We start from the raw sequence: 14,235 nt of genomic DNA on the forward strand, positions 1-14,235 counted from the left end.
GATAAGGAACAAGTCAAAATATACATCAGTGATGAGATGCAACCATTATGAATAGTTTTTGTGAGTTCTTAAAATGATACACTTTTCTTTCACAGTAATTTATCCACATTTTAAGTTCTGCGAATTAGTCACTTTTAGCAGATTGATGTGTGGTGCACAGACACATTAACAGAAGACTGTATTACCTAACCAGTTTTCGAGCTCTGGTTTTTCTTCTGCAGGAAGTGTACACATTCACACACACTATCACACAGGAAACTAAATGCACATGTAAACTTCAACAATGGCCATTTTCCACAATGTAGCACCCTAATGTCCATCAGTAAGACTGAATGCAACAAGGAACACCTCTGAAGATGTCCAGCACAGCTCTGGATGAAACATATTTAAAAATGGAAATGTTTCATGGACTACGACCACACAGCTCAGAAGATTCACCAGCAGCTAACACCTGACAGTGAAAGTCTTTATTGCATATCAAAATTAGGCAAATAAATCCTCGTAACTCCATCTGTCTGCAAAAATCTTGTAATTCCAGCACACAGTACCTCCATTATCAAAGAGGAATTTCAAAGTATACGGATTTTCTAATCTGTCAATAACTAGGCATCTACTATATAGCTACACATGTAGCAACTTTATCTTTATCACTTCACATTAATTTTTAAGAAACTGTTCTGCTTCTCCTGTAAAATTTAACAAAATGGAGTTATGAGGTTTTCACTGCCTACCATAAACATATTCAATATAATTAGTGTTTTTAACAAAACATATTAATTACCCAGGAGAGGCTATGTTAGGAGACACACTTGAAAAAATCAAAAGACTGAGAAGTGGAATGTTTCTGACAGGTACGGCAGGGACATATCTTGCTTCTAAAAGCAAAATGTCTGAGGAGGTTTACAATTTTGACAGAGCAACTCTAATATTCTGCAACTCCAGCAATACAGAGGCATATTTAGTGTGTCGCAATTATATTATAGTGTAGCAGACAGTTCTGCTTTTGGAATCCTCTACTCCAAGAGTCACAATGAACATATCAGATGGGAATATCTGATGGTCTGACCCAGCAGCTGCATAAATAATTCACATTTGTTGTACAAGCTTCTGTCGAGATGGACTTTGAATTGGGACTCTGATTATATGTGTAGTGTTTAAGATGATTGGGACTTTGTTCACCATTACTGAAAGAGCTCATGTTACTTCCAGTCATAACATCTGGTCTTGCAGTAAGTTTCTAACCATCAACTTGATGTCAATCTCAGTTTCCACACGCCACACACTTTGCGGCAGTTACACACTAGTTTCTGTCATACTATGACACAAAAGCAGCAATAAGAACATAAACCTTTCTGTATCATTGGTCCATCACAGATGGGAAGTTTATTGAATTGCGGTAGCAGCAGCTGATGCTGCAAGAACAAAGGTATCTTCGCCTTTCAACTGTCAGTGGCAGTTGTGTAGGGACCAGAGTGTCTAACTGTTATCAAAGGTGCATGTTGAGGGCAATAATGCAGGTACAGTAATGGCTGAGTGGAGGTATGTTTAAATAATTTATGTTCAGAATAAGGAAAGTGATTTGTTGTTGAGGCTCTGGAGTGCCAAATCATTAATGTTGTTAGAAGAATATGAACTTAAACTGAGTGCAGTTAAGAAGCAAAAGTATATGTTTGTGTTTATTTGTGTTATGAAGAGTAAGTTCTACATCATACACCTGCAAAATATTGTGTATGGACCACACAAGTCCGCAGAGTTGCTGCAACATGATGTGACATGGACTCAACTAAGGTCTGAAGTAGTGCTGCAGGGAACTGACACCATGAATCCTGCAGGGCTGTCCATAAATCTGTAAGAGTATGAGGGGGTGGAGATCTCTTTTGAACAGCACGTTGCAAGGCATTCCAGATATGCTCAATAATGTTCATCTTTGGGGAGTTTGGTGGCTAGCAGAAGTGTTTAAACTCGGAAGAGTGTTCCTGGAGCCACTCTGTAGTAATTCTGGATGTGTGGGGCGTCACATTGTCCTGTTAGAATTGCCCAAGTCAATAGGAATGCACAATGGATAAGAATGGTTGCAGGTGATCAGACAGGATGCTCACATACATGTCACCTGTCAGAGTCGTATCTAGACATATTAGGGGTCCCATATCACTCCAACCGCACTTGCCCTACACCATTGCGGAGCCTCCACCAGCTTCAACAGATCCCTGCTGACATGCACGGTCCATGGATTCATAAGGTTGTCTCCATACCCGTACACATCCATCTGCAGCAATTTGCAGAAAGGTTGCACTTCTGTCACGTTGAACGATGCTCTTCAGTCATTGTTGGCCCCATTCTTGCAGGATCTTTCACCTACCACAGCAATGTCGGAGATTTGACATTTTACCAGATTCCTGATATTTGTGGTAAACTCCTGAAGTGTTCATGCAGGAAAATCCCCACTTCATCGCTACCTCGGAGATGACATGTCCCATTGCTCATGCGCCAACTATATAACACCACATTCAAACTCACTTAGACCCTGATAACCTGCAATTGTAGCTGCAGTAACCGATCTAACAACTATGCCAGACACTTGTCTTATATAGGCGTTGCCAACCACAGCACCATATCCTGCCTGTTTATATATCTCTGCATTTGAATGTGCATGCCTATACCAGTTTCTCTGGCACTTCAGCATAGTTTTCTGGTTTAATAGTGTGTTTGAAGAATTAATTAATAATAAATTACCAACATGTTGAGTGACACAGCCATTGACTGGTATTTGCTTTCTCCCCAAATCGACAACTCAAAACATGATGATAAACAGCAAATACAAAGAAAGCTCAAGAGTGTACAGAAACAGCATGAAACATTTCCGTTTCTTCACTCATGGTGAACAACGTGAACTGAAATTCCAAAATAACATAACTTAGGGCACATTGGGTATAGAATTGTTAATGGTTTTGATATTTATTGAAAAAAACAAAAGAAAAGAAAAACACTGAAATTAATTAATTATTGCTGATGGGCAGTTTATTCACTCAAAATACACATTACAACGTTGCCAGGCACTGCTTCCTGAGAAACTTTTGAAATAAACACATATACAAAGTTCATATTCTGTCAGTCATACACATCAAACGATATTACACTGTGACACAGTCTGCACTCATCCGAGACTACTACCCAACTGCCTTGCCATTCACTCATCCCCACACTCTGCCTATCCCTTAGGGAGACTGTCAGGCTGCTCAAAAGTGTTAATATTTTTAGTTTACAAACTCATAAGTGATAAAGATGATAGTTAATTAAATATAAATATGAATGAAAATAAAAAATGGATGTAACAGATAAGAATTAAAAGAGATTTTGGAATTAACAACTTCAAAATAAATGTAAGTTACAAAAAAAAAAAAAAAAAAAAAAAAAAAAAAAAAATGTGAGGGAGATTTGAGTAGTATGGGTGAATGTAATGTAGGTGAACATTAGGTTTTTTTGTCTATTCAAGAAGTATTGTGTGGGAGAGTGAATGTTACAATTTGCATTTAAAATGTGTGTGGAATCCAAAACAGTCTTCAACCACAAACTTCTTTTACTCCGTCCAATAAATAGTTTCAATTACAATGACCATCATTAGGTTAAGCTAAACAAGAATTTGCATATTCATAAGTAAGTACATTATGTTAAGTTACAACAGTATAATTAGCAACACAGATTCACATTATCTGAGAAGTTTCCTACAAATAATGCACCTGTCTCCTGGAACCTAGTAAAAGCAACAAATAAAAATGATAGTAAATGTTGGAATCATCACGTTAAATACAAACATGATAAAGCTGTAATGAACACTCATCACACATATACATCTATGTGATTACTCCGCTATTCACAATAAAGTGCCTGGCAGCAAAGGGTTAATGAACCACCTTCAAACTGTCTCCCTACTGTTCCACTCTCGAACAGTGTGTGGGAAAAACAAGCACTTACATTTTTCTGTGTGAGCCATAATTTATCTTATTTTATCATGATGGTCATTTCTCCCTATGTAGGTGGGTGCCAAAAGAATGTTTTTGCAATTGGAAGAGAAAACTGGTGATTGAAATTTCATGAGAAGATCCCCTCACAACAAAAAATGCCTTTCTTTTAATGACTGCCACTCCAATTCACGAATCATGTCTGTGGCACTATCTCCCCTATTTTGCGGTAATACAAAACGAGCTGCCCTTCTTTGAACTTTTTTTATGTTATCCGTCAGTCCCACCTGATGCGGATCCCACACCGCACAGCAATACTACAGGGTAGAACGTACAAGTGTGGCGTAAGCAGTCTCTTTAGTAGACTTGTTGCACCTCCTAAGTGTTCTGCCAATGAATCACAGTCTTTGGTTTGCTCTAACCACATTATCTATGTGATTATTCCAATTTAGGTTATTTGTAATTGTAATCCCTAAGTATTTAGTTGAATTTACAGCCTTCAGATCTGTGTGACTTACCGCATAATTGAAATGTATCAGATTTCTTTTAGTACTCATGGGAATAACTTCACACTTTTCTTTATTCAGGGTCAACTACCACTTTTCACACCATACAGATATCTTATCTAAATCATATTGCAATTCATTTTTGTCATCTGATGAATTTACAAGAGAGTAAATGACAGCATCATCTGCAAACAATCCAAGAGGGCTACTCATATTGTCTCCTATGTCGTTTATATAGATCAGGAGCAATAGAGGGCCCATAAACACTTCCTTGGGGAACACCGGACATTACTTGTTTTACTTGATGACTTTCTGTCTATTACTACGAACTGTGACCCTTCTGACAGTAAATCATGAATCCAGTCGCACAGCTGAGGCGATATTCCATAGGCATGCAGTTTGATTGGAAGATGCTCATGAGGAACAGTGTCAAAATGCTTCTGGAAATAAAAAAAAAAAAAGAATCAATTTGACATCCCCTGTTGATAGCACTCCACGAGTATAAAGAGCTAGATGTGTTTCACAACAACAAATTTTCTGAATCAGTGCTGACTGTGTGTCAATAAATCGTTTTCTTTGAGGTAATTCATAATAAAGAACATAGTATATGTTCCAAAACCCTACTGCAAATCGAAGTTAGTGATATGGGCCTGTAATTCAGCGGATTACTCCTATTTCCCTTTTCAGGTATTGGTGTGACTTGAACAATTTTCCAGTCTTTAAGTATGGATCTTTCCATGAGTGAGTGGTTGTATATAATTGCTAAATATGGAGCTATTAGATTAGATTAGATTAGTTTACGTTCCATAGATCCGTGCTGAGGAGATCCTCTTGGATGTGGAACATGTAAATTTTTTTTTTTTAAAGCTGAAATAACAATACTAATAGTATGAATATATACATCATTTGTTTCTATTAAAAAATTCGTCAATGGAGTAGAAGGAGTTGGCCACTAGTAAGTCTTTCAGACTCCTTTTAAACTGATCTTTATTTGTAACTAAATTTTTTATGTTTACTGGCAAATTATTGAAGATGAGTGTTCCTGAGTAGTGGACCACTTTTTGAACTAAAGTAAGTGCTTTTAAGTCCTTGTGCAGATCGTTTTTGTTCCTGATATTGTATGTATGAACTGAGCTGTTTGTTGGAAAAAGAGATATATTATTTAGGACAAATTTCATTAATGAGTAAATATACTGAGAGGCAGTAGTTAGTATACCCAGTTCTTTGAAGAGGTTTCTACAGGACGTCCGTGAATTTACTCCACAAACAATACGTATTACACGCTTTTGGACTCTGAAAACTTTTGTTTGACTTGCAGAGTTACCCCAAAATATTATACCATATGACATTATGGAATGAAAGTAGGCAAAGTATGCAAGCTTTTTTCATTTTTATGTCGCCTATGTCTGCTAACACTCGAATTGCAAATACAGATTTGTTAAGGCGTTTCTGCAGTTCTGTGGTGTGCTCTTCCCAACTGAATTTATTATCAAGTTGTAATCCCAGGAATTTAAGACTGTCAACCTCTTCTATCTGCTCTTCTTCGTATTTTATGCATATGCTGGGTGGAAACCTCTTACAGGTTCTAAATTGCATATAGTGAGTCTTTTCGAAGTTTAATGTCAGTGAGTTGGCTTTAAACCATTTATTAATAGCCATGAAAATATCATTAGCAGATCTTTCTAGAACTACACTTGACATACTATTTATTGCAATACTTGTGTCATCTGCAAACAAAACGAACTCTGCTTCTGGCAGTGTAACTGATGAGAGATCATTAAATGTACACAAGAAAAAGCAATGGCCCTAAGATGGATCCTTGTGGGACACCACATGTAATTTCTTCCCATTCTGATGATGACTGATGACTTAATTCACTAGTCCCTTGCACTGACACCCTTTGTTTCCTGTTAGTGAGGTATGACTTGAACCATTTTGCAGCACTGCCCGTGACACCATAGAATTCTAATTAACTTAAAAGGATGTTGTGGTTCACACAATCAAATGCCTTTGACAAATCACAGAAAATACCTGCTGCTTGTAATTTGTTATTTAATGAATTAAGTACATTTTCACTGTAGGTGTAAATAGCCTTCTCGATATCAGAACCCTTCAGAAATCCAAACTGTGTTCTTGATAATATGTTATTTGTGGTCAGATGGTTGAGCAGCTGCCTGTACATTAATTTTTCTAAAATTTTTGAGAATGCTGGCAAAAGTGAAATCGGTCTGTAGTTTGATGGTATCTCTTTATCCCCTTTCTTGAATAGAGGCTTAACATCTGCATATTTTAGCCAGTCAGGAAATGTCCCAGTTATAATTGACTGGTTACACAAGTAACTTAGAATTGTACTAAACTCACAAGAACATGCCTTAATTAACTTTGTTGATATTTCATCGTACCCACTAGAATGCTTTGTTTTTAAAGATTTTATTATGGACGTTATTTCTTTTGGTGAAGTGAGTGATATATTCATGTACTTGAAGCTATTTGTGAAGGCTAGTTTCAGATATTCAAGGGCATTATTTACTGATCCTGAAAGTCCCATTCTACCAGTAACGGATATAAAGTACTTGTTAAATAGATTTGCCACACTATTGTATCTGCATACTCTGAAAGGAACCTGAATGGTATACAATCTGGACTGGAGGCCTTGCCTTTATTAAGTGATTTAAGCTGTTTTGCTACACCAAGGATATGTATTTCTATGTTTCTCATCTTGGCAGTTGTTCTTGATTGGAATTCAGGAATATTTACTTCATCTTATTTGGTGAAGGAGTTTCGGACAATTGTGTTTAATAACTCTGCTTTAGTGGCACTGTCATCAGGTGTCGCTGTCAGTAAGCATAGTTTACAAAGGTGTGTTACAAAGCCAGAGAGGAGATGTTTGAAATTCCAGATAAGCTAAAAAGAATGCATTAAAATATAATTTAAAAAGAAACAGAGCACAAAAACGATAAAGCACAATTTACAGTAATGTGTTACAAAGCCAGAGAAGATATGTTTAAAATACCACACAAGCCAAAGTATCGTGATTTAAAACACAATAAAAAAGAGCTAAAGGATATTATCAGGTCTACAGCAAAAAAATTAGGTCAAAATTACAAATGTAGATTCTCAAACAGGTGTCCACTATTTATATGGCACACATTGAAATTAACTGAAAACAATGCATCAAGACACGAGAAACGCTGTAGCACACCAGCTGTGTGAAAACAGAGCAGGTAAGATGCACATATCCATGATCAAGACATGGGCAGACAGGGGCAAGAAACAAATGAACAGAATCATGACATCTGGATATGTAAGATATAAATGGTCTGTTATGCAATGGAAAATAGCCAGTTTGTGTTAAGTTGTTCAGAATTTTATTGAGATGGTGTTTCTTATATCTGTAGATTTTTATTTCTTCCAGTAGCTGTACACGAGCATCATCATCTTTCTTCTTCTTCTTCTTCTACATGCATGTTGTACGTACTGTACCAACAGGTCACCTATTAAACATACTGTGGGAAATAGAGGTCCATGGGTTTAAGAAACATCACCTCAATAAAATTCTGATTGATCATAACAAATTTACACCATACGTCTATTTTTCACTATATGACTGGCTGTTGTAGATTTTCACATTCGGATTCTGTTCATTTGTTTTCGCCCCTGACCATCCGTGACTTGATCACATGTGCATGCATCTTCTAGATTCTGTTTTCATGGAATCTGTGTGCCTGTAGCTTTTCCAAATCTCAGTATGCTGCTTTCATTTGATTTCATTATGTACTGTACATGTCTCTGATACAGTCTGAGAGCTGACAGCTGTAATTTTTACTAGTATTCTGTTTTGGCCTCATTTATATACTGTAGCTCTTTTTTAATTGTATTTTAATGCATCTGACTTTACCTTATGTAGAATTTCAAGGATCCCCCCCTCTAGCTTTGTAAATTGTTCTTACTGTCAGCAACACCTAATGGCCAAACCCCTTCAACTGTTTTTACTGTAGTTGTAACCATAGTACACTGACAATGGCCCTACATCATGGGCCATGAATTTTCATTGTATCTTTATCATGTTTTTATATTATGTGATAATTGCAACTATGGCTATCAATTTTATTTGTCTTTTTTAATAAGTTTAAGGAGACATGTACTTTGTTTGTTATGTGCTTCTCATATATATTGAATCAATGCAAATAAATGTATTGTTGTAGCTTATGATAATACTAGCACTCCACAGGTATGCATACTATTTTTTAGATCAATTTGATGATGATCACTATGAATGAAACCAGATACCGAGCTAAATAAAAGAAATTTGCAGACAAAAACTGTTCAGGTTTTCACCTATTTTCAAACACTGGATCGCTGTTACTTTCGAGGTGACCATGTAGCCCCTCATCAATTTGCACTTTATGTGCTGCACCTGTATCTTAAAATACTACAATTATGATCCTCTGAGTATGTGTTGCATTTTTTGTATGTGGGTTTTGTGTTCTGTTACAATATGTGCACTTATAATTTTGAACATAACTGACACAATCAACCATACATAATCTTTAAATAAACAATGTATACATACATAATCTTTAAATAAACGATATATACTGCCCATCAGTCACGTAAAGTTTATTGTAATAAGCCTTGACCAGTTTCAATACAAATAGGGGTACCTTCTTCAGAAGGAATAAACTCACCTAAAATGTTTTGAACATGTTACAAAATAAAATGCCATTTGATTGTGGCACCATACACAATCATTAACCTGGCTCCAGGGAGGTAGGGTGCCCTTCCCTATTCCTCCACTGGGGTAATTCCTGTCTGGCACGTCCACTTCGCGGGGGTGGGCATCCTACACTTCAGTAGGCCGGAGTGCTAGGATGGCTGAGTTCAGGCAGGGACCAAATCCCGTGGGGTATAACACGGAACCCATGCCCAGAGTTACGGGTGAAGACCTTAATGGCAGCGACGGCGGAGAAGGAAGACTTCGGAACGGCGTAGCTGGCAGATGAGGCAACCCTCCTTTCTGGGGATTAAATGAGAAGGGAACCACTGCCTTGTGGTAGAGGAGAAACTCCAAAGGCTAAGGGAGACGACCCCAACAGAAAATCCTTCCTTGCGTTAGGCCTAGCAAGCCAGTAGGAAAGTCTTCATATATTGCTTTCAAAACACAGACGAGCCTCGAAACGAACCACTCAGGATTTGACCCCACTGCTTCTTCAAGTACTGGTGCAAATGATGGGAGACCTGATGATATTCACCAGTAAAAGAAGATGAAACCAACTGGACTAAAAAATAACCTAAATATTGGCACCCTTAATATATTAACCCTCAATGGAAAAATGGAAGAAATGACAGATGTACTAACAGAGAGGAAGTTAGATATATTGGGATTAAGCGAAACAAAGTGGAAGGGAAAAGGTGAGAAGAATTTGAGAGGAGGAGGAAAACTGTACTGGAGTGGGAATAACAGGTCTGGTAGAAATGGTGTGGCAGTGATGGTGAATAAGAATGTACAAAGCTGTATTGAAAATGTGAGATATATATCAGACAGGATCATAATCTTAAACCTGAGATTCCAAAAAGAAACACTAAAAGTAATCCAGATTTATGCACCTCAAGTGGGATGTAGCGAAGAAGAAAAGATGGACTTTGAAAATGTGTTAAAAAACCATATAGAGAGTGATAATATAGTGATGGGAGATTTTAATGCACAGGTAGGCAAAGACAGAAAGGGATTTGAGCAAGTATTGGGATGTTTTGCATATGGAGGCAGAAATGAAGAAGGGGAAAGACTCCTGGATTTGTGCCAGAGGAATGGAATGAAAATAGCAAACAGCTGGTTTATGAAGAGAGAAAGTCATGTTATCACCAGATACAGTTGGGATGGAAGAACGAAGAGTGTAATTGATTATATTCTAGTAGATAGGGAATGGGGAGAGAAAATAACAAATGTGAAGGTAATTCCAAGTGTGAGTGCAGATGGAGACCATAGATTACTGGTGGGATAATGGAAAATGAATCAGTGTGTGAAAAATAGAAAACAGAAGAAAGTGATGAGGATACGGGATTGGAAACTGAAGGAGAGTGAATGTGCTGAGAAGTACAGGTAATTAATAACACAAAAAATTCCAAAAGAAGTTTTCTGCGATGTAGAAAAAGAATGGAGTTTATTCAAAGACACTTTAGTCGAAGCAGCACAAAAAGTATGTGGCAGAACATCTGGAAAGGAAAAAATAAGACAGACAAGTTGGTGGGATGATACCACAATCCAAGCAGTTAGAAGAAAAAATGGAGCATGGAGAAAATGGTGGAAAACTAAAAATGACGAAGACCATAAAAGATATATAGGGGAAAAGAAGAAGTGCAAAGAAATAGTGGAAACAGCAAAGAAAAAGGCATGGGAAGAGTTTAAAAAAAAACTTGAAGAAGATGTGAAGAGCAATAAGAAAATGTTCTATAAAATGATGAAAAATAAAAGGAAGGCTTCTGAAGTACCAGTAAAGATGGAAACAGAGGACGGTACCATTATTGAAGATCCAGGGAATATAAAAGATCTCTAGAAAGAACATTTTAAGAAGCTGTTAAACGCTGAGGAGCAGGTACATGAGGAAACAACAAATAATGGAGAAATTGAGAGAAGTTGGGAAGCAGAATTAGGACAAATTACACAGGAAGAAATGGAAAAAGCTGTAAAGAAGATGAATGGGGGGAAAGCCCCAGGACCTGATGAAGTATCAGTGGACATGATAAGAGCAGCAGGTCCAGTGGGAATGCAGTGGCTATATAGAGTACTATCAAGCGTGTGGAGAAATAGTAAAATACCTGACGATTGGAGAACAGGAGACATTGTTCCTATCTTCAAGAAACGCAATAAAAGACTTTGTAAAAACTACAGAAGGATAAACCCTCATGAGTCATACAGCCAACATTTTTGAAAGAATTTTACTAAATTGAATAAGTGAAAAGGTAGAAAAGGAGCTGAGTGAAGAACAGCATGGGTTTAAGAAAGGAAGGAGCACGATCGACCTGATATTTTCTATCTGTCAACTGATGGAAAAAAGTTGGGAGTATAACAAAAGGGTGATAATGGTTTTTATAGACATAGAAAAGGCATATGACTCAGTTGACAGGGAAAGACTCTGGGAAGAACTGAAGAAGATAGATATAGAAGATGGATACATTAATGTTATAAAGACAATGTACAGAGGCCACAATTGTAGAATTATAACACCATTGGGGAACTCTGAATACTTTGAAATAAGACAAGGACTTAAGCAAGGAAGTATTCTATCTCCTGCGCTTTTTAATGTTGTGATGGAGGGAATGAATAGGGTAGTTAAAGATATAGTAAAAGAAAAAGACAAAAAGATGATTTTTGCAGATGATATGGTAATATGGGGTGATAAAGAGGTAGATGTACAGTTACAGCTTGATGCGTGGAAGGAAATAATGAAAAGGTATGGATTAAAAATAAATAAAGATACGAGTGAAGTAATGGTATTTGGAAGAGAGAAAGGAATCAACGGAAATATTACCTTGAATGGAGAACCCCTCAAAGTGGTAGAAAGTTTCACTTATTTAGGGAGTGAAATATCTAGGGATGGAAGAATAACTAACGAAATTAATAGGAGGTTTCAGAAGGGATGCAATTTCTACCAAACAATAAAACATCTGATTTGGAATAATGAAGTTTCAGAAAGAGCAAAATTATTACATTCCTATTGTCACCTATGGTGGAGAAACATGGACAATGACAGAAAGGGACTGGAGCAGACTGCAAGCAGGGGAAATGAAATTTCTCAGAGCAGTTAAGGGAAAAACAAGAATGGACAGAGTAAGGAATGTAGAGATTAGAAAGGACCTCAAACAAGAATGTATGAGAGAAGAAATTGAAAGAAAGAGATTAAGATGGTATGGGCATGTTAAGAGGATGCAAGGGCAGAGACTCCCCAAAATTATGGAAGAACTAAAGATGGATGGCAAAAGACCTCGAGGGCGCCCAAGAACATGGTGGAAAATGGGAGTGAGAATATCTGTTGAAAGGAGAGGTGTGACCTGGCAGCAAGTGGAGGAAGAAAAGTGGTGGGAGGACCGAGCCAAATGGAGAGGACTCATCAGCACCCAGACCCGGCAGTAGCTGGAGCGGGGTTCGGATATATAGATAGATTTTTGTCTATCTATAGATAGATAGACAAAATAAAATCTTAAATAACCAACACATTACAACAGTGAAATGAAATAAATAGAATAAAAATTGTACTTACATAATTTATATTGCAGTAAAAGTATAAGCATACATTATGACCAAAAATTCTCAAGTCAAATAACAGACGCCACAGGTTAAGTCCTCCACGAAAAAAAGCAAGAATTATTTTGTAGGTATAGCTTATTATAAGAACCAATACTGAACTAAACATGTGCCAACTAGTTACAATACCTGGTAAAATTAGTGTACAGCATGCCACCTGGTGGGCACAGTAGTGTGATAAGCACTCACTTATGAAGTACACGACTGAAGCAGTAACATGTGATTAAGCAAGCTGGGATATTTTTACTTCCCCTCTTGTTTTACCATCTGCCTCCTTAAAATTAACTTTTTCCATTTCTGACTAATTATCATTAACATACTTGAGTATAATCTGTATTTCCATAAAAGAGAAAGGTTGGCCCTCAGTTTTAAAGAACATAACACCAGATCTAATTTTGTGCTTAGTTTTATGGATGTAATTGATATTCTAATTTATTTCAACTATTCCTCGTTAGCATCTTTGTTATAGGGTGAAATCAGTAATTGTTTTGTAACTTAAATTCTATAGCTGATATAAATTATCTACTATTCTTAGAGGATCTGTTTGGCCCTATTCAGAAACATGTTAGCAAAGCCAGCCCTTAATTAATTCCACAGTAATTAACAGTTTTGTCAAAAGTATTGTTTGCATAACTATATACGTTAATTTCATGATTTAAACAAATAATTCGGCTTAACCCTTGTAGTAGAAGAAACTGTTAAAAAGAACGAATTTTTCGATGTATACAGTTAATTGGATGAGTTAAGTTTTAATTGTAATTTCTGTAAATTTAACTTCCAACAATGTGTAGTTTCAGTGTCTATTATCGTGATTTTTGTGACGAGATACTCAGTCCACAGTCGGGTTTCACACAGGAAACCTATGTTGGTTAGATCAACAACAATGCCTCAACTTAACTGTGAAATAAGTGCAACACAATTAGGCCATATGTTAAAACAATGACAGTGTCTGTTTTTATACGTACCGTTTTATTCTTCAAGAAATGTGAACTATGCAGTTAGGCTTTTACTGCTCGTAGGTGTTCAACAGGAAACTATTGTAGCAGTATGTGGATGTTTGCCTTCAACCTATTAATGAGGCTTATCAAAAGTTAAGCAATAGTGCACTGGTCATATAACTGTCTGTGTATTACCAGGAGGGGGTGGGGGGGTGGGGGGGGTGGGGGGTGGGTTGTGACCAGTGAAAGTAAAGTACTGTGAAACGCTAATGTGCACCTGTCAGCTACATCATTTTAAGTAGTCAGTGTTGTACTTCCACAACCCATTTTTCAGCCAGTGCAGTAGTGCAGTACATTGACACCAAGGACAACAAACGAAGAAATAAAGCAGGAGAATGCTACAAACACATCAGTATAATATGCAATTAAGTGTTTCAAATCAAACACATTGCATGTAGTGTAAAAGTAAGGACATTATAAAAGAGAATACAACACAAATAAAATGGTTAATTCTAAAAATATGTTGTTAT

General features: G+C 36.9%; 1 protein-coding gene across 1 annotated transcript in view; it reads right to left on the reverse strand.

Moving 5' to 3' along the window:
- Positions 1-14,235, reverse strand: part of LOC126235706 (meiosis 1 arrest protein-like) — a 173,168-nt gene that overhangs the window by 130,263 nt on the left and 28,670 nt on the right. The window lies entirely within an intron of this gene.

Source organism: Schistocerca nitens, chromosome 2, assembly GCF_023898315.1.
Source record: "Schistocerca nitens isolate TAMUIC-IGC-003100 chromosome 2, iqSchNite1.1, whole genome shotgun sequence".
Classification (NCBI taxonomy): Eukaryota; Metazoa; Arthropoda; class Insecta; order Orthoptera; family Acrididae; genus Schistocerca; species Schistocerca nitens.